The sequence below is a fragment of the Protobothrops mucrosquamatus genome, unplaced genomic scaffold (assembly GCF_001527695.2).
Source record: "Protobothrops mucrosquamatus isolate PMUCROS unplaced genomic scaffold, P.Mucros_1.0 scaffold1223, whole genome shotgun sequence".
NCBI classification, from domain to species: Eukaryota; Metazoa; Chordata; class Lepidosauria; order Squamata; family Viperidae; genus Protobothrops; species Protobothrops mucrosquamatus.
The window spans coordinates 191,887-213,144 of record NW_015387431.1 but is presented as its reverse complement, the minus strand read 5'-3'; the positions used below and the strand labels follow the sequence as shown (position 1 = coordinate 213,144).

Below are 21,258 nucleotides of genomic sequence, written 5' to 3'. Positions count from 1 at the left end.
AAGATGCAACTTATATTATCATTGTAGGGGTGGGTGAAGGAAGCAAGAGTGAAAGGTGCATTGTCACTTGTGACACGAACTCCATCTTGTACATACTTGCATGTGACGTTAAGCAAGTATATAATCATGATCTCACAACATACATGTCATTATAGTTAGCTGTGGTTGCCTTTATTATCACTAGTCAGGCTCCAGCACCATACTATTTGAATGCCATGAGCATTATTATTTATTAGTATCCAGCTTTTATTTTTACAAATAACTCAAGGTGCCAAACATTTAGGTTCCTCTGACATATCTAAGTTTGGGTTTCACGAGTTTCATCTTTGCTACAGTAGCAGATGGTTTAAGCCTCCCAGAGTTAAGTCTAAGAGGTGATCCAGGGTGATTACAAAGCCCCGACTGTAGAGTTTTTGCTTTTACTGTACTTGCTTTTCAGTCATTGCCATGTAATTGAGTGTTCCTGTGACTTTGAGTCTACATCCATCTTGGCTTCTCAATCTAAGTTTGCTGCTCTGTCCCTTGTTTGTGCTTGTCTTTTGGGATTATGCATTCACTTTTGACTTGATTGTCCAAATACTTCCTTATAATCACAAAAATTAAACATTCAAAAGTCATATAAAATGTATTAAGAAACATCTGTTAACTCCAAGATAATACATCTTTGAGCAATTGATGATACACTATTGACCAAATATAAGAGCTTCATGTCCAATAGAATGCACAATATGATTATTTTGGCCTTAAGCTTAGGAAGAATTCATATAGGATTGATGTGTGGAAACCTTGACAGATGTCTCTGCTTACTCCTGTAGATCTCATCAATATTCATTATCTCCTTCCCCTTTGGAGATCTGAATGAGAGTGAAGAAGCTGAACCTCTTATAGATGAAATACAAATACTGATGGTTGGGAAATCTGACGATGCTCTATACTAGCTTACTTGGGATGAGATTTAAAAATCCTTCTGAAAAAATTGGTGCGGAAGTGCTCCTGGCTTCAGCAGTATCTTTATGTATCAAAATAATGTAAATGGTTAGGAATGACTTTTACTAGCTTTTGCTAGTTGCATACTAATGGCCTGATTAGAAGAGAATTTATTTTCAGTTGCTATGATCTATTTTCACATTATGCTTTACTGAGATAAGCTATAACAGCCCAGTAGCTAGGTTCACACATCACAATATAGCTCAATACAATTTGCTTGTTTTGGCTTAGAATGTGTGTTAAACTACCTTTTATAGTTTAGGGTTCTATGAGAGCAATATCTTGTCAGGTTCAGAAAGCATAATATAATCACAAAGTCCTGCCTTAGCACAATGTATGAATGTAACCCCTCTACATAAAGCAGTCTATAAAAACAAACTGGCAGCTACATTTAATATACAATCATGATGCGTGTCCTTGATCAATTATGCTTTTTATTATCTCTTTTTTAATATTCACTTTAAAATACTAGAGATGACCTTTATTGCCATACAAGGGCACCTGAATGGGGTAATGAAAGTTGTTATTCAAAACATCTTGAGAATGTTTTATTTGTATTTACTTACTTAGCTTTATATGCTACTTGATTACATTTGTAGTTTTATTAAGAAAGATTAAATATGCATAATAGAATATTCTCACGTCACACCAAGAAACAAAAACTTACCAGAAAAACAACACTTCCTACCCTGCACAGATGGAATCGCCATTACTATCAGCTCTAAAGGCTTCTTGAACCCTAAAAGTGGAGGTGATTGACAGAAGTGACTGACTACCCCCATTGTTGGTAAGATCTTCCCTTTCTAGGAATAGGCACTTCCCTTCCAGATATTATTAGGCACACAGATAGTATTGGGAATGTTTTAGCCTCCAGCCCACTAAACATCTTTGTTGCTCTTCTCTGCAAATTTTTCATAAGAGTCTCAACATCTTTTTTGTAACATGGTGACTAAAACTGGATGCAGTGTTCCAAATGTGGTTTTAGCAAAGCAGTATAAAGTGATACTAAAACTTCACGTAATCTAGATTCTATCCCCGTTGATGGATTCTAGGACTGCACTGGCTTTTTTGGCAGTTGCAGCACACTGCTGGCTGATGTGGTTGTCCACTAGGATTCTTAGTTACTACTGTTGAGCCAGGTACCACTTATTGTATACCTGTGCATTTGTCTTTTCTTGCCCAAGTATAAAACCTTACTTTTCCCACCACTGAATTGCATTTTTTGGATAGGGTCCAATACTCAAGTCTGTAAATATCCTTCTGGATATTGAGCCTATCTTGAGCCTAAAGTGTTGATTATTCCCCCCAGCTTGGTGTTGTCTGCAAATTTGATGAGTTCCCTTTCTATTCCCTCATCTAAATCATTTACGAAGATGTTGAAGAGTACTGGGTCTAGGACAGAACCTTTGGATATTTCACTGTATACTTCCCTCCATGTACATGTAGTTCCATTAAGAACTATAGGTTGAGTGTGGTTGGTCAGCTAGTTGCAAATCCATCTGGTGGTGATACTGTCGACCCCACATCTGTCTTATAAAGAAGTAAGTTGCAGTGTACTTTATCAAATGCCTTACTGAAGTCCAAATATACTATGTCCACAGCATTTCGCTGGTCCACTAATGTAGTCATTTTGTAAAGAATGCAATAAAGTTTGTCTGGCAAACCCATGTAGTCTTCTAGTAATAGCTTTGCTTGGTTTCTAAGTGTTTCTAACTGGATAATAACGAGGGTGTCAATCAGTGTAAATTACAATAAGTAGAAACATAAATCAGCTAATACTTCCCACGTCACTTATGCAATGAAGTACTTCTCTTTTAAGGATTATGCAAAAAGTAAATAATAAAGTGTGTATGTGATTGAATTCTTCAGCAGAATCTAAAATTCAGTACTCAAAAGGACCCATGCACATCACAGTTCAATTCTGTAACCGTAATGAAAGAAACACAGGACCTTGTTTAGCCTCAGCGTTAATACATTGGAACACAATACTGGATAGATGCACCAATGCCTAAATCAGGCTTTCTCAATTTAAAATCTTTGAAATGCGGCATGCTAAATCCCTTATTGTTCTCCCATCAGTGGTAGTTGCTGTAATCCAGGGGTAGTCAACCTTGGCTCTTTTATGACTCGTGGACTTCAACTCCCAGAATTCCTGAGCCAGCTAAGCTGGCTCAGGAATTCTGGGAATTGAAGTCCACGAGTCATAAAAGAGCCAAGGTTGACTACCCCTGCTGTAACCCAAAGCCATCTAAACGGGCTCCAGATCGGAGAAACCTGATCTAAACCTCCGCCCTGGGAAATATCGTCCGTTTCGAATATGGGTACAGATCGGTCAGCACCAGGCGTGCCCACGCCAATCTCACCCGCGCTTCAACCACCCAGTAGTATCTAGTACAGCCGCTCGCCTCTGCCCTCAGCTCAGGCTACCCGAAATGCAACGCGTTTGGTGTCGAGCGTTGTATTTCGGGCAATCAAAGATGGCGGGCGGCACGGGTTGAGCGGAGCCGGCCGTCGGCTCGGCTCGAATTTGGAAGCGCCGCAGCCTTCTCTCACTCTCTCTCTTCCTGGAAAGTTGTCGGTGAGGAAGCCGGCGGTGAGGGATAAGGAGGGGCAGGCGGTCAGGTGTCGTCGACACGGGGGTTCCCTCGGCTCCACCCTGCCCACCCCACCGCTCCATCGCACTCGAGGGGTAGCTGTAAAAAAGCCGATCTTTTAAAAGGAAGGAGAAAAGGCGGGTGCTGCTTGATAGACAGGCAAGGATCCAGGGCCGCGGCAGGAGTAGGCCTGCTGTAGTTAATAACCTGAGCTACGTTCATAGTCCATTAATAAAAGGTAGGCGAGGTCCTCAAGGGAAGCTCTCTCCTTTTCTTCGAGGTAGCGATGGCTGTGGAGATCTGGGGGAAGTGTTGGATTTGGACAAGTAGAGCCCTGCTCAAAAGACGGACTTTTCGATCATAGGGATATATATATTTCTTATCATTGTCATGAGATGTTGTTTTAGGCTCGTTGGAGAAGGAACGGAATAGAATGGTAGGAATCCGAAGAAGAGGATCCTAGTCTTAGTTTGCAATGACAGAGTAATATGGCATTTTCTTTGACTATTAACAAAACATCACATGCTTAAAACGCTCAGCAAATTTCTACCAATCTGGCCCAGTTTGTTGATGAAAGTACTTTGCTGTACCACTGTTATAAAATCAGGCAGATGGAAGACAGCTTAGGTGTTTAAATCTTTGCATGAATGGCTCCTGTCTTCTGGATCCACTCCTGGAAGTCCTGAAACTGTTGTAGCCAATTGAAAGCTCAGTGTGCTGACTCTCAAAGCGCTCTGGGAGAAGAGCCAGGTGAAATGAACCCCTTAAAAAAGGTGCATTTGGGCTGTGAGACCTTACTTCACAGAGTAGTAGCAAGAACAATGAATTTTTCCTTATGAAATTATTTGCATAGGTAACTATTATTTTCCTGTAAAGTATCAGATTCTTGTTTTTATTGGATTGGGTATGTTTTAGATACTTAGGGATGTTGCTTTTTTGTGGATGTCTTTTGGATGTTTTTCTGTGGATGTGTATCCCTATACAAGAGATTGGACAACCATCTCTTGTATAGCTTGAGCAGGGGGTTGGACTAGTAGACCTCCAAGGTTCCTTCCAACTCTGTTATTCTGTTATTTTCAGGTCTATTTTAAAATCATACAGAAATGAAAGGAAATGTTACTAAAAAGGATAATTAGAAAAATGAGCTTTCTGCTTAAGATTTATTTTAAAGACATTGTTGCACTAGTTTTGACTTACTGGTTTTTTTTAAAAAACTGAAGCCAGAATTTCCAGTGTTCATTTTCACTTAGAATTTTGAGAATTGGACTACAACTTGAGAGCATCATTTGCAGAAGTCTGGACTAATTTCAGTCTACCTTCTTTTTGTTTTTATTTATTCTGTGGCCTGGAAATAACCTCCTCCAGGTATTGTCTTGTATTGCTGATGCAGTTATATAAATACTATAGATGACTCTCACCAGCAGAGTGTTAATTGGATGCAAAAAACTTTCAGAAACTGTCTGTCCCTCTCTCCATAAAGAGAGAGTAGCAGCTTTGCTTTGTGGCTCTATCTGGGATGCCAGCTGTACCCCATCCTGCATTGGATGGCCCTCCAGATAGTCACTCATGCCCCTGTCACCTCCTACATTTACTATTGTAATGAGGTCTACAGGGGCCTTGTCACCTCATGGCCTTACTATTGCAATGCATTCTGTATGGAACTGTCACTGAACATTACTCAAAAAACTTCAACTGATAAGAATGCAGTGGCATGAGACTGCCAAAGACCTAACTTGGCATGGCCAAATGACACCCTGCTTCATAAGTTATACTGATAGCCAGTGTGCTTCTGGTACAATTCAGGATGCTGATTATTATTTACAAAGCACTACATGGCATGGGCCTAGTTATTTGATCAATATTTGCTTATCTTCTGTAGTCAGTAAGAGCCTGGACAATAAGAGCAATAGATTGTGCTCCAGGTCCTCTCATTCTCTATCACAGCATCTGTCCTCTGGAATGAGGTCATCCCTGAGATCTGGAAAGTTCTTATCCTGATGGCATTCAGGAAGGCCTCAAAGATTTGTCAGACGTTGGGATATTTATTTAGTTATTAAATTTTTATGCTGTCCATTTCCTCTGGGAAGCTTACAAGTTAATGTAGTGGTAGATGGAATCCTTTTTGTTAGAAGTGGTTGCTATTTTTGTTTTTATCTTAATGTGATATTTTTCTTACTGTATGTTTTATTTGTGTTATTGTATTTGTATTCTGTTTTATATTATGAGCAGCCCTGAGTCACTTTGAAATCAGACAGAACCAAATGCCAATCAATATAAGTAGTCTTTGTGTTACAACCATAATTGAGCCTGGCAATTACTGTTGTAAGTTGTGACACTTGTACCATTTGACCAGATCCAATTTTATTACATTTTTCATGGCGATACTTAAGCAAATATGGCAGTTAAGTAAATCCATTGTTTGCTATGGTGCGTTTTTGCTGGAAACAGGAAGTAAACATCAGTTTCCAACAAAGCCATCATAAATAGCAGTTATGTGACTATACAGTATTGCAAATGTCAGTAAATACAGGCTGGTTGCTAAGTGCCCACAATGTGGCTTTGTGATTGCAAGGAGAACCACATCAGAACTTCAAAATCAGATTGTAAATAGCTTTTGGGGGTGTCTGTCATAATTTTGATTGGTCCTAAATAAAAGTGTAAATGATTCCTCAGCCTTGCCTAAGGAACTAAAATAGAGGTCCCCAACCTTTTGTGGGCACCAGGGACCGGTTACTTGGAGAGAGGTTTTTCCGCCGACCGGAGGGTGCGTGGTTTTGTGAGCTGCCTGCATCCTGCGGATGGGGCTTTGCTTGTTTGTGCGGCCTGGTTGCTGGCATGCCACGGTCTGGTACTGGTCCACGGACCAGGGGTTGGGGACCCCTGAACTAGAGTATAGGGTTAGGATTGTAGACCAAAATTTTTCATGCCAAGGATCCTGGGCTCAATCCCAAGGCAATGTTTGTACTGATTGGGAGATGACCAGACTGGGTTAAAGTGTTTGAGATGTTTTGTAATTGAAAGTTTTCTGTTACATTTGTCCCAGATTTCTTGCCTTGGGTGTATATTATTTTTGCATTGGCCTTAAATGTTCTGCCTTCAGGACATTTAAATAACACTTTTATTTCACTGTTAGATGCCTGTGTTTCAAGTATATGAAGCCTTTTATATGAAGAGCTATTCACTTGTTAGGATTCTTTGTGGAGAAAATGGTCTCAGTTTGAGAACAATGAGCATCATACAGGCAGCACTGTAATAGAGATAAAAAAAGGAATCTATGGTGCTGGTTATGTTGTCAATTAATGGCTTTTCTTACCGTTATTCAAAATACTGCTGCAAAATAATTTCTTCAATAATACTCATTCTAACAGAATAAATTTGTGGAGTTGGTTTCCTAATATATTCTTGCGTGTTCTTTATATTTGTGGATTGAAGAAATTTCTAAAGCAAATTTGGGAATGGGAGTAGAACAAAAAGAATTTGGGAATGCCCAGTCCATGAGCACAGATCTCCTTGCATAATATTTAATATAATCCTTAGCTTTCTGCAAAGATCTTTAAAGAAATGAAAATATGCTGAGAGGCAATAATTTTTAATCTATGAAGAAATCTAGCTAATTTGTTTTTCTTTTATTCTTCAGAAGTGTATCATTCTTGCAGTCAGAATCAGAGGAAAGATTGAGATGTATTTTTGGCCCTGTCCTCTATCAAATCCTCTATTTGTTATGGTCCTATACATGTCTCATTCAAGTACAAATTGGGTTTGACCCTCTTTAGATTTTTTTCAGGTCAAACAGAGTTGTGTAGCTGTTCTCACCTAAGGTGGTGGCCTGGCTGATTGTTCAATTTCTTTGTACTTTTTTGTAATATTAAAAATTGGGTTTCTAAGTTGTGCAGAGTATATAAATTACTAGGGAACTCTCCCTGTTGCAGTAGTGAATTTTTCATTGTGGACAGCAGTGGGAATTCTAGCACACAATGGAGCCAGTAGGTCAGGGGTGTCAAACTGGTGGCCCATGGGCCGGATGCATCACACACAGGCCACGCCCACCCCGGCTCCGCAAAGGCAAAAAACGTCACATGACGCGATCAAATTTGACACCCGTGCAGTAGGTTGATCTCTATTCTCTCTTGTGCATGTGTTTTTAGAGAACAACAGATGCCTATTCCCAGCCTCCAACTATTTCTTGCTCGAACAGCAGAATTGAAGATTTGTTAGCTTTTTTAATAGATGGTGTTTTCAGTATTGGTTTTAAGGGATATAAAAGTGATTGTCTTTACAATATTTGTAATCAAAATGGTTATTTTCAGTCCTATGATTGCATCACCTAGTGTTGGAACCTTTTCTTATCCGAATAAATCTACCCCTATAAACCTATTTAACGAATAGGTGGCTCCTTGGAGGATGCTGATTGGCACAATAGCTATTCTTTATATTGAATCTGATCAGAGGAATGGATCCTGAAAAATCTGTAGATTGTTTTTACATATTAAATATTTCTCTGAAATGTTTATGTAAATATAAGTAAATTGAAGTTTTGTCAATTATTCAGTTGCTTCTAAACCAATTCAGTAATAATTAGCAAACAATTGTAGTAGTTGAATTTTAATTGTTATTAACTTGATGTATACAGTGAGAACTGGACACGGAACCACTGATTGATTCAAAATTGGGAAAGGAGTCTGGCAAGGCTGTATTATGTCGCCCTGCCTATTTAACTTATATGCAGAGCACATCATGAGAAAGGCAGGGCTAGATGAATCAAAAGTTGGAATTAAGATTGCCAGGAGAAATATCAACAACCTAAGATATGCAGATGATACCACTCTAATGGCAGAAAGTGAAGAGGAACTAAAGAGCCTCTTGATGAGGGTGAAGAAGGAGAGTACAAAAGTTGGCTTGAAACTCAACATTAAGAAAACCAAGATCATGGCATCCGGCCCTCTCAATTCCTGGCAAATAGATGGGGAAGAAATGGAGGTAGTGACAGATTTTATCTTCCTGGGCTTTAAGATCACCACAGATGGGGACTACAGCCAAGAAATTAAAAGACGCCTGCTCCTGGAGAGGAAAGCTATGGCAAATCTAGACAGCATACTAAAAAGCAGAGACAAAAGTGCATATAGTTAAGGCCATGGTTTTCCCAGTTGCAATGTATGGCTGTGAAAGTTGGACCATAAGAAAGGCTGAGCACAAAAGAATTGAGGCCTTTGAACTATGGTGCTGGAGAAGATTCCTGCAAGTCCCCTGAACTGCAAGGCGATCAAACTGGTCAGTCCTAAAGGAGATCAACCCTGACTGCTCTTTAGAAGGCCAGATCCTGAAATTGAAACTCAAGTACTTTGGCCACCTAATGAGAAGGAAGGACTCACTGTAAAAGGGCCTAATGCTGGGAAAGATTGAGGGCAATAGAAGAAGGGGACGACAGAAAATGAGGTGGTTGGATGGAGTCACTGAAGCAGTAGGCTGAGCTTAAATGGACTCCAGAAGATGGTAGAGGACAGGAAGACCTGGAGAAACATTATCCATGGAGTCGTGATGGGTTGGACACAACTTCGCAACTAACAACAACAACAACAACAAACTTGATGTATATGATATTTTTATATCACATGACATGCCAAGCCAGAAATTGCACCTTCTTCCTGCATATTGTCCAATTTTTGAGGTATTGGTGTATCCTGGGGTTAAAGAATTTAGATAAATTAGGATATGTGTACAAGCATGAAGCTTCCATGTTTGAAGTCATGGGATACCTCTTTTGCTTTTTTATTTTTTGCAGTTATTAATACTCTGTTTTGCCTATATTTAAGCTGTACATTTTGCCTATATGTTTCTCTAAATATCATTAATTTGCCTTCAATAAATGCTTGTGAAAGAATAAATATGAATTCAAAAAAGTGATTATTTTGCTTTGAAGTTTGTATTTAAGTTTTTGGGAAGTTAATTTTCTGTTAGTTTTATCAAGTTGCATCAGGAAAATGGATATTTTATAATAGTCATCTACCAAAGTAGTCATTTTGCAGGAACAGCCATGACAATAAAATGATTCCATTAGCTGTTGCAGATTTATAAAATTGTTGAAAAGTAACCTGAAACATTTCAAGTCTACTGAGCAATTATATCATTATTACAGAAATAATCCAGATTTTTAAACATCTTCCATTTGTTTTATTAAAATCTGTGTGTAAGACAAAGAGTAATTTGAACATTGTTGAATGTATTCTATCCAGAAATGTTTTAAAAAATTTTCCTTAAATGCTTCCCAAGGATTATTTATACAAGTCTTATGCAAGTGAAGAATTATAAATAACTCATGGAAAGGATGGTCAGTATAGGGAAGAAAAAGATAATTGCTTATCAAGACAATTTTGTCTTGAAGTGTTTAGAAATCGTTCAGTTTAGTTTCGTTTAGTTTCTTATAATCACAGTGTTTTGAATTTGCAGTCTTTTGGAAGAAGTAGACATAGATTCTGTAATGACATTTTTCCATTCATTTTATAAATGTTGATCATTACATAAAACTTTTTAGAGAATTTTTGGTTTCAAAAAGGAGCATTGGTAGTTGAAACTTATGAATACCAATAGTAAAAATAACCAAATGACATGCTAATATAGTTAATGGCACAGCTGAAAATACAAAATTAATATAATATGATTTTGTTAATACAAAATACTATTCTCTTCCTGGAAACTATAAAGTCTGTGATTCAAATAAATTGGAAGTTAAGAATTTGGAAGAGAAGTTTGAAGAAATGAACACAGGCTAGGATCCAGAGGTCTGTGAAAGTAATTTTGAAAGTCCATAGGAGGATTTGAAATTTCATATGTTGAAGTGCTCTTGGAGCTAAAAAGAGAGTTCTGAAGCAATTTGTGCCTTGTGAGAATCAGAAACCAAATTCGCAAGAGTTCATGCAAACTCTGCATGATATAAAACAGGCAGGATATTAAATTTCTACCAAAGATGTATATCCGTATGTAGCATGTACATTTATACGAAAAACTCATCAGAACTCAGTGTAGTATCGAGTAGAAAGTACGCTGATATGCTAGGACTTTTCTTTTTCTCAACCAAAGATTTTGAAGACATACTATATACAGGACTGAAGAGAGAAAAAGCATCTCTCAATTCTTCATCCCGGTAGATAGAAACCTTTTATTCAGTTCTACTGTTAATTTGTTAGCAATAACACATACATCATGGATGTAAACAGTTGAAATCACAACAGAGTGTACCGTGGAATAATAAATAGTGGTGAGGATGTTCTTGGGCCTAAAAACTAGTTTTGTGAATATAGAACCATAGTTATTCACTGTTAGCCTTATTTATGTTTATATTCCACTTTATATATTTGGAAGTTCTTTATATATAGACATACTTAATTTATCCTCACTGAGTTCCTTGGGGAAAAATTAAATGCCCTTTACTAAGATACATTTTTGTATCTTAGGTCTGTTAATTTACTATACTTGTCTTTTTCTGAATATCACGCTAAACATTTAACTGCATACCTGAGTAAAGCTGTTGAAAGAAAAAGTATCTCTGTGAGGTCAATATATCCAGTCAGAAACCGTGGCAAATTTAAGTTTAAACTTTGAAGCATAGATTTTACCTTTCCAAACCACATAGGTACATTTATGGTCCTCAGTTATATCTGTTCTATATGATCAGATCATTTGTACAATTTTGAGGAAAGCAAGTCCAAATGTCTTCCTTTTTTATCTAGACCAGGGGTAGGCAACTTTGACTCTTTTATGACTCATGGACTTCAACTTCCAGAATTCCTGAGCCAGCATGGCTCAGCTTGGAAACCTCTCCCTTTCCCCTCAGCATGGCTGGCTCAGGAATTCTGGGAGTTGAAGTCCACGAGTCATAAAAGAGCCAAGGTTGCCTACCCCTGATCTAGACCAATACACATCTCCAGAGTTAAAGACAAGTGACAGCTTTCTTTTCTAGTCCTTGGGTACCATTCCGCTTTGTTTCAGGCACCAAATTAATTTTTGCTTAAATATTGTAATGCCCCCCCTTTTTTTTGTTTTGGGCCAGAGTGGCTTGAGGGCATCTATTTAGAGACATCATTTAAGAAGTGATGATTCTTCAGTTCTTTTCCATAGGATATCATACTCAGATATCATTTACAGTTTTATTTTTTACATTTAATATTGTAAAAGGTTAAACTTTGACAACTACTTGGATTGTGTATTTTCTCATATAAAATTCCAAATATGGAGGGGAAAAAATGGGAGCACAGATAATCCTTGGCTTACAACAGCTGAGCCCAAAATTTCTGTTGCTAAGCAAGACAGTTGTTAAGTGAGTTTTGCCCCATCTTATAATGTTCTTGCCCCAGTTGTTAAGCTAATCACTGCAGTTGTTAAGTTAGTAACACGGTTGTTAAGTGAATCTGACTTCCCCATTGACTTTGCTCTCCAGAAGGTCACAGAAGGTGATCATATGACCCCAGGACACTCTACCCGTTATAAATACATGCCAGTTGCCAAGTGGCTGAATTTTGATCATGTGATGCTGTAAGGTCATATGTGTGAAAAATGGTCACATGTCATTTTTTTCAGTGCCGTAAGTTTGAACAGTCACTAAACAAATGGTTGTAAGTTGAGGACTACCTGTATGAGCCTCTAACTTTTAGCAGGTAAATCTTTGGTCAAAAATGTATTTATTATTTCTATTGTCAAATAATTGTTCCAAGAAGCAAGAATAGATGTAATTTTGTAAACTAGATCATATTAACTTTTCAACTGGCAAAAAAGAGGAAGAGATTAAATTATTTAAACTCATTGAACATTATATCTTTCCTCCATCTATCCTCCCCCAGTCTGTTTTTGTGGCTTTAATACCTTGTTTATAAAGTAAATTGCAGTTCGTTGAAATCACTAAGCAACTCAGTCAGAATTACTTCTGTTGCTGCTGTAGGGATATTGGAGGAGTGAGGACTGAATGACTACAGATAGGCCTTGACTTTCGGCCAGAATTGAGTCCAAAATTTCTGTTGTTAAGTGAGACATTTGTTAAGTGAGTTTTGCCCCATTTTACAACCTTCTTTGCCGCAGTTGTTAAGTGAATCACTGCAGTTGACAAGTTAGTAATCCAGTTGTTAAGTGAATCAGGCTTCCCCACTATCTTCGCTTGTCAAAAGGTCGCAAATGGGGATCACCTGACCTTGGGACACAGCAACGGTCATAAACATGAACCAGTTGCCAAGCATCTGAATTTTGATCACATGATCAGGGGGATGCTGCAAAGGTCGTAACTCTGAAAAATGGTCATAAGTCATATTTTTCCGTGCCGTTGTAACTTTGAACGGCCACTAAACAAACTGTTGTAAGTTGAGGACTATTGGTATAGCGCAAAGTATATAGTGAATGGTGTGTGAGAAAGCTAGAAACAAGAATATCATTTGGTGGTTGGGCGTCATTGTGTTGTGTTGTGATTGATCATGGGTATGAGTTGCATTTGATATCCATACAGACTGCTCTTGGGTAATGCAGCATATCCTACTGTTCTTTCCCTGCTTACCCCAAATACTTATCTGTTCCCATGCCAATCATCCTCCCTAAGTATTCCTTTGTGCTCCTTCTCAGTGTAGCAGCCACACTTCTGTCCTCTTAAATGCATTTAATCCTCTTCAGTGCATTTTAGTTCCTGTCTTAGAGAATGAGAGTGCCTTTCCTGTAATCCATCTACTTCCTCTGTTGCCTGACTGTTTTTATTTCTTTTTAAATATTCCTTCTCCATTTGCTAATTTAAGTTCTTAAAGCTGCTTTCAGTGCAGTTAAAATGCAACCAAATAAGCTATTAGGGAGAGGCAAATGTCACTTTCAAGCATTAGGTATATAGTTGCTCTTCTACTCTATTTTTATGTCAGAGCTTATCTGGAAGGAAATGGCAATTGGAAGCAGCTATTGGAAGCCTGTACCATAAGAAGGATGGAGGAGAAAACCAAGCTGTTGACAAACATTTCCCTTTATATGTTTCCAACTGTAATTAATTTTGAATTACTAGGTTTTAGGAAGTCTTAAAGAACAACTCTTTCATGAAAACAGCTGTCAGAGAAGCAGATAAATATGAGATTAGTGAAGTTCTAAGTATATCTGTAGTGACCATGTTCTCACTTTTTTTAGCAGCAACATATACTGCATAGTGGTGTGTTTGCAGCATAAAAATTACTTGAAGTTAAGTAATAAGTCTGGATCCTGGATCACGAACATGCATTTTTGCTGGACCTTTGTAGTAATTTCTGTTTTAATCCAATTATTACAGTAGAAGTTGTTAGTATTTAGAAATTAGTATTGCACACTGTGTTTGTTACTTAGAAAGCCAATTTAGTGGTTAAGGTCCTGCCCTAAAAATCAGGAGACTGTGAGTTCTAGGTCTCCTTTAGGCATGAAAACCAGTTGGGTGATTTTGGGCCCATCATTCTGTCTCAGTCCAATCCACCTTACAAGGTAGTGATTGTGGGGAAAATGTGAGGAAGGAATATTAGGTATGTTCACCACCTTGAGATATAGATATACTAATAATTATATGTATTGTAATAATGATGATGTAATAATTGGGTGCAATTCTAAAAGATCTGGAGCACCACTTGAACCCTATTGGCTTTGGCAACTCCCCCATCAGTCAATTGCAAAAGGCAGCTTTACTTGGAGTAGCTTACATCCTGTGAGAATACTTTTAATGCCATCAAACAACAGCATCTGCCTATCTCAAATCCTTGAAGAGGATTCAAAAGCTGGGAAAAAATCCAGTCTAAACATCTGGGTGACTGTACAACCAACCAACCATAATATTTTAAGTGTTTTATATGCTGAAAAAATTGCCGCAGTGGTCCTGATATTTTATCTTGCCCTCTCAAGGAAATATATCTGTTTTACATTGTATTATCTTTGGGAAAAGACCTCAGTTTGTGATTATTATTAGTATTTCTAAAATCTAGATTGCAAGTCACAGATATTTTTCTCAGAGAAAGTGTTTCCATAAAATAGAAAGTTGTTCTGAACATAAGGTTTAAATTTATTTCCCTTCAAATCAAACCTTAAATAAAACTTGACAAGTATCCACTGTTTCCAGTGTTTATATCTGGCAAGATTCTCATTCCAAAATGGACATTTCAATTTATAACTTTGTTATCCCACATATCTTGAATTTCAGTTCCCAAAACATAACTTAAATACTTCTTAAATTCAAGTAAGAATTTACTCTACTAAAAGCAATTCCTTCTTTTTTTTCTTACATTAATCCATGTAATCTCAAAGGTCAGTTTTCTCTGTTCCATATGAAAATAGCATTTTATTATTTCATTTAATATTGAAATATGGTTTAGCTTAGAACATTGCAGTGTACATTACTGTTTTATTCCAAATGTTGACTGACATTAAATAATGTACATCCATTCTAGCCAAAACAGAAATGAACAGAGCATTGTCATCATCAAAATGTTAATGTATAAGCATGTTTTTCTTTAAACTTAAATAGAAAAAATTATCCTGAAAGTTTGATGCATTTGTTCATAAAATGTCAAGCTTATCCAAATAGTGATTATGTGCCATCAGATTTTATTGACTCTTATTGGCCAAATAGATTGATCTTCCTAATAGTATTATCTTAGATAGCTATCATATATATTAAAGTTGAATGCTAGCACAGTATCCTTATATAGTGAAAACATCACCTACAAAAAGAAGCATGCTGTGGAGAAATACAGTCTTAAGAAAAACAGAATACATACTCAGGAAAGTCTTCCTCCTTGAGAGTATTCTAAAGACATTTAAACCTATTTATTTATTTGCTTACTTAATATGGCTCATAGGCTGTTCAGTTTTCTTTGGCTCTATGCAGGTTACATGAAGCAACAAAGAACATTAAAGTAGAATTAGTAATTAAAACAGCAGCATCTAATGGTGGAGATAGATCAGTCCTCATTGTCCCAATATGTTTTCCTAAAGATTTCATGGCTGTTTAGAAGCCCATGGGGGGAGGGGAGACAGAGAATAATAGATCACACACATAGACATATATACACAAACAGTTTGAAAGATGTAATGATTGGCTGGAGTACTAAAAAGAAGCATGTACTACTAAAACATTTTGTTGCAGTTCCCCTTGTTTAATCAGCCACAGTCTTTCTGATTTCATCTGCAAATTATTAGAAAATGTGGCTAGGATAGCTTATAGCTGGCTCCTGGAAGCTAATGCATCGCTTTATATGTGGGATTTTGGTGCTATGGGGCCAGTATCCTAAAAAATACACTTGTTCTCCAGCATGAGGATGGAGAATCCACAAATGGGTTTACTTCATCCACCTGCCCAATTAGACTAAGTCTGACAAAGTTGCCACGCCTCCTGCTGGGCTAGAGTACCACCCAGTTATGACTTAGTCTCTGGCCCAGCAAGATGCACATCGTTGGTCCAGTGTTCAAACTTAGCCTAATAGGTCATATATTCCCATCCGTGGATTCCCCGTTCGTTTTTAGCACAGCGCCAGGATCAGCGCGGTGAAAAGCCACTTACTGAGCTTGTCTGCCCCCAAGGGGCTAAATTCCCATTTAATATTCCAAAAATTCAAGATAGAAGCTCAGAAGGATTATATCTCTGGTGCTTGGAGGGGAGGCTGCCTGTGAGTTCAGAGTCGCTGCAGCCCAGGTCTCACCAGAGTCTCACCTCTAAATTCCCATCATGTGTGCGGGCCCGCCTTTGGCCCTGCCGCCACCACCTAGGTTTAGTGCGCAGGCACTTATCACTCAGGTGATTTGCTGCCACTAAGAGTGTGCTGGCACTTACCAATTGTGGTTTTGGCTACCACCGTCCACCTGACAACCGCGCCATCAGTGCGCTCTCAGGCATTCGATAGCCATCAGGAGCATTTTGGTGCGCGAGAGGCCAATATTTGGTCCAGCGGCCACCATTGTCTGGAGCAATTACTGGCTCTTTCCAGTATCTGGGATAATAACCACCCAGTGCCCAGCTCCCATACCTTGAGACCCTTCTCAGAACAACACTGAGGGATCTCTACCATGATGGCAGACATCGCAGCGCCTCAGACTGCGCATGGTGCTCCTGGCACTCCCGCCAAAAAGCAGAAGCCCAAGTCCTCCAAACTGGAGGCTGCAGAGAAGCTAAAGGCCAAAGCCAAAGCTATCTCGGGCAAAACACCCTCTAAGGCAGCTGAGATGGAGGCCAGCAGGAGACACCTCGCCTTGGAAAGACAATTCTCTAAGGCTCAAAAGCAAAATCCAAGTGGAACTGTCCACGCTTCCCCGGTCCCAGCTGAGGGTTCGCTCTTTAATCCACAACTCGCCCCACCCAGTTCCCTAGTCCAACGGACATGGTCCCCGGATGGTGAGGCCGGATGGGGAGGCGATACCTCTCGACCAGGGATCAGGCCCTCAATGGGTGACTCCTTCGCCCAGAGCTCAGCTGGGGCCAGAGGTCACATTCACGCCCACGGCAGCTGGACTTCGTCCCATTGCCCCTCTATGGGTCTGGCCAGAGCAGTTTCAGGCCCTAATCGCCCAAGCATTTGCCCAGGGCATGGCCTCCTCATTCCAGAGGCCCAGACCTGAATCTGCCGCACCAATGACACCATCTCACTACCAATCAGAGCCTCCAGAATATCCGTGTTCTATTGCCTCTGACCGATCCTCTCAGGACAGAGAGTCATATTCTGAAGAATATGAGTCAAGGGACATACAATTGTCGGAGGATGAGGGGTCATCTCCGGACCCTTCCCCCTTCGTAGACTTATTTGATCCAACATTATTTAAATCTCTATTGTTCAAGGCAACTACATCTGCCAAGATTAGCCCTGATCAGGAGCCTCAACCGATCCCTTCCACCAGCCAAAACCCAAACTCATTGTTCTCCAGCACTGAGATGGAGACTCCACCATTGGGTAGTAGACTGTATTCCTGCCCAATCAGATCAAGTCAGCCAAAGTTGCCACGCCCGTCCTGGACCGTTGATCTCCAGTCTTTGACTTGATCTTGCCCAGGACAGACGTTGCAAGTTTGGCTCTAGGCAGGTACAGTCATTGGTGGATTTCCATCCCATTTCCCACTTCTAAAATTAATAATTGAGTAGGTGCTTGCACTTAATTTGGGTTTCCTCACTCCCCTATCAGCAATTCCTGTGAGTAGTTGGGGAAAGACTAACGGCTGTTAGTCTCACCCTCGTTTGTCTGATTCTCGGTCGGGCCTTGCTGTGAAGAGGAGGAGTTCTTTTCATTTCCCGAACAGGAGGCCAACGACTGTTGGCCCCAAATAGCACAGACCTCACGGGGCTTGCGGCTGCAGCTCCGTCAGCAGTCTGAACGGGCGGAAAACAGGCCGGAAAGCCAATTCGGCTCGTTTTTGTGATCGGTTCGTTGCGTTGCTCGTCCGGAAGCTAAGGGAGATTCAGGCCTCACGGAGCTCGCGGCTGCGGCTCCGTAGACGAGGGGTTTAAGCCGGGGAGGGGAGGGGGAGGCTCCTCCGATTACCTTCGACGGCGTTTTCGTTTCCTCACGAAGCTGCGGCTGCAGCCTCGTGGTCGGTTGCCTGGGCCTTGATTTCGATCGCGGAGGTTCGCGCGCGCGCGCGTTCGGCCTCCACAGCAATCGGCGTTTCGGCCAGCTACCAGGAAGAAGGGAAACAGCCTATTTACCTATTACGGCTTGCACAGGCTCCGGAGAGTGCGGGGGGGGGAGAAAATTTCCCCGGCCCTGCTTGTGTCCGGCGCCATCTTGCGCCTCGTGGTCCCTGCCTCACTCGCGGCAGCCATTTTGGGGCCGCAGTTGCTCATTCTTTCGCATTAATATTATTTAATTAAGATCCTAATTGGAGCTGTTGTTTATAATTCCTCAGTGACTAACAGTATTCCCTTTATTTTTTGGGGGACATACGGGGCTATCACTTTTCTGCAGCAAGATTGGCTGCCAGTCTAGGCCGGCCGCCATTTTGTGATCTTCCTTTCTGCATATAAGCTTAAACTCCTTTCAATTTTCATATTCCTTTCAAAAAATCTCTAATTTGGTGTCTCCTGGTTCCTTAATTTGGCATTGGTCTAATTGGCACTTTACTGGGATTCCAGACGCCCCCTTTAGCGTGTCTGTCCTTATCCACAGTATTTTCAGTACGAATTCCAGGCTCCTCTTATAGAGTGCCTGTCCTTATTCGTACGTAATTTTATCCCTTGGATTCCAGGTGCCCCAGCAGTGTACCTGTCCTTATCCAACCGGGTTTATACCTGGGTTCCAGGCGTCCCTGCAGTCCGTCTGTTCTTACCCAGAGTTTTGGCATTTTCCTGATAACAGAAACCCCCTATTGTGTTTCAAGGTTATAGGAAAATGGAGGAAACTTCTCTTTCCTCAATGAGTGCCCCGCCTTCCTCATCAGGTACTCCTGGTCCGGAAGGCACTGGTAAAGCGACCCATAAGAGCCGTTCTACCACTAAAACATCTAAACAGTCTGATAAACAAGCTACCAGGAGGCACCAAGCCTTGGAAAAGGAGTTCTCCAAAGCACAGAAGAGAGCCAGGCTGGAGACTCATGGGTCTGCGGGGTTAAACTTAGAATTGCCCCTAGGGATTTCAACTTCTCCCAGGGGTGTTTGGTCGGTTGGGGATTGCTTCCCTTCCCCCGCACAAGGCGGAATGGAACAGGTTCCCCCAGCTCCACAGCCCTCCACGTCCGGAGCAGCGCAGGGGGGTCCTGAGGCCACCTTTACGCCTACGGCGGCGGGGCTCCGCCCAGCAGAACCGATTCCCTTCCTTTCAGAAGAGCGTCTGGCACTATTAATTAAACAAGCAGTCGACCATGCCCTTGACACTAGGGCCAGGGCGGCTAGGCCAATCTCTTCCATTCCAACCCCTCTTTCCCAACCTGAGGTGGAGGCTCATTATGTTCCATCTTCTGGGTCTGTTGTCTCTGAGGACTCATACCTCAACCAACCTCCCCCTGGTCAGGAAATTCTAATGTCAGAGGAGGAGGACGTTCCTCCAGAGGCTCCTGCATTTACAGGCTTATTTAACCCTGCCTTTTTTGTCACCATCCTGCGTAAGGCCATGTCTATGGCTCATCTAGGACAGGGATCCTCGTCAACGGAGGCTCCCGCTCTTCCAGATCCGGAGGCGGCTCCAGTTTACGTTGAACCTGTCGCAACACAACACCGTATTCCCTGTCCTTCCCTGTTTCTGACCGCAATCAAGAAGCAGTGGTCCTCTCCGGCATCACTTCCCTTACCAGGTAACACAGATAAGAAACTGTATAATGTTGCCAAGGAGCTGGAGGAAGCATTGGAAATTCCGGAGGTGGATGAACCCTTAGGGCCCCTAGTATCGGCCACGGCCATATCCGGTGAGTTTTCAGAGGCCCTTAAGGCCGAGGATCGCAAGTGCGAGTCCACCTACAAGAGAACGCACCAGGCGGCTGCCTGGGCGATCAGGACCGCAACTTCGGCCTCTTTCTTCACTAGGGCCGCCCTCACCTGGCTTCGGGAGCTCCAAGCCCGAGTTCCTGCGGAGGATGTCCGCACGCACTTGGATCTTAGCAAAATGGTGGCAGCCACGGAATATGCGTCGGACGCATCCTTACAGGCCGCTAGGTTTTCTTCCAGGGCTATGGCATCCAACGTCACTGGAAGACGTATGCTCTGGTTGAAAAATTGGCAAGCAGATGCCAAATCCAAGTGGAAATTGGCAGCGGCTCCCTAGCAGGGTTCTAAGTTATTTGGGGATTCACTGAATCCCTACTTAACAGAGAACAAGGACAAACGTAAGGTCCTTAAAGACCTACTCAAACGTCCAAACAAGAGGACTGGGGTTTTTCAACGCAAGCAGTCCTTTTGGGGGGGTCCACGGTACTCCTATTCCCAGCCCTTTCGTGCCTTCTCGCCAAGGCAGGATAGGCAAGATAGGCAGCCTGACAGACAGAATCCCGGTCCCAGACAACAAGCCCAGGGGAAACGGCCCTTTCAGGGAAACAATAGACCTTTCCGCCGTTCCAGGTGACTCCTCGACGGCACCTCCCATAGGGGGCAGACTCTCTCTGTTCGCCCACCGTTGGGAGACTACCACCACGGATACGTGGGTCATCAACACGATCCGACATGGTCTAAATTTGGAATTTATATCTTACCCCCCAAACCGGTTCCTCTCCTGTCCATATCCCAGAAACCGCACAAAACTAAGGCTGATGAACGAAGCTATCCATCATCTGCTTCACATCAGGGCCATAGAACCCGTACCGATGGATCAGAGAGGTCTAGGATTCTACTCCATCCTCTTCGTTGTACCAAAAGCGTCAGGGGGATGGAGGGCTATTCTAGATCTGAAGGACTTGAATTTTCATATAGCTTATCACAAATTCAAGATGCAAACGCTCCGTTCCATCTTGGGAAGCGTCAGAAAAGGGGACCTCCTGACGTCTATCGACCTCACAGAGGCGTACCTCCATATCCCTATCTCTCTGATCCATCGACGGTTTCTTCGGTTTGCGTACAAGGGGAATCACTTCCAATACAGGGCGCTCCCCTTTGGCCTCTCATCAGCTCCGAGAGTATTCACCAAAGTCTTGGCGGTCCTGGCAGCACATTTACGATTGATACCAGTAAGAGTCCACTGTTATCTGGACGACATTTTGATTCAGTCTTCGTCCGTCCAGACAGCATTGACGGACCTCAAAATGG

At 41.3% G+C, this 21,258-nt stretch overlaps 1 protein-coding gene across 2 annotated transcripts in view; it reads left to right on the top strand.

Moving 5' to 3' along the window:
* Nucleotides 1-3,538: 3,538 nt before the first annotated feature.
* Nucleotides 3,539-21,258, top strand: part of LCLAT1 (lysocardiolipin acyltransferase 1) — an 87,501-nt gene continuing 69,781 nt past the window's right edge. The window contains exon 1 of one of the 2 annotated variants that reach the window (XM_015820946.1): nucleotides 3,539-3,580. The gene's annotated coding sequence lies outside the window, so the exon portion shown is untranslated. Of the gene's footprint in view, nucleotides 3,820-21,258 lie in introns of both variants that reach the window. The other variant, XM_015820944.1, reaches the window with a different exon arrangement.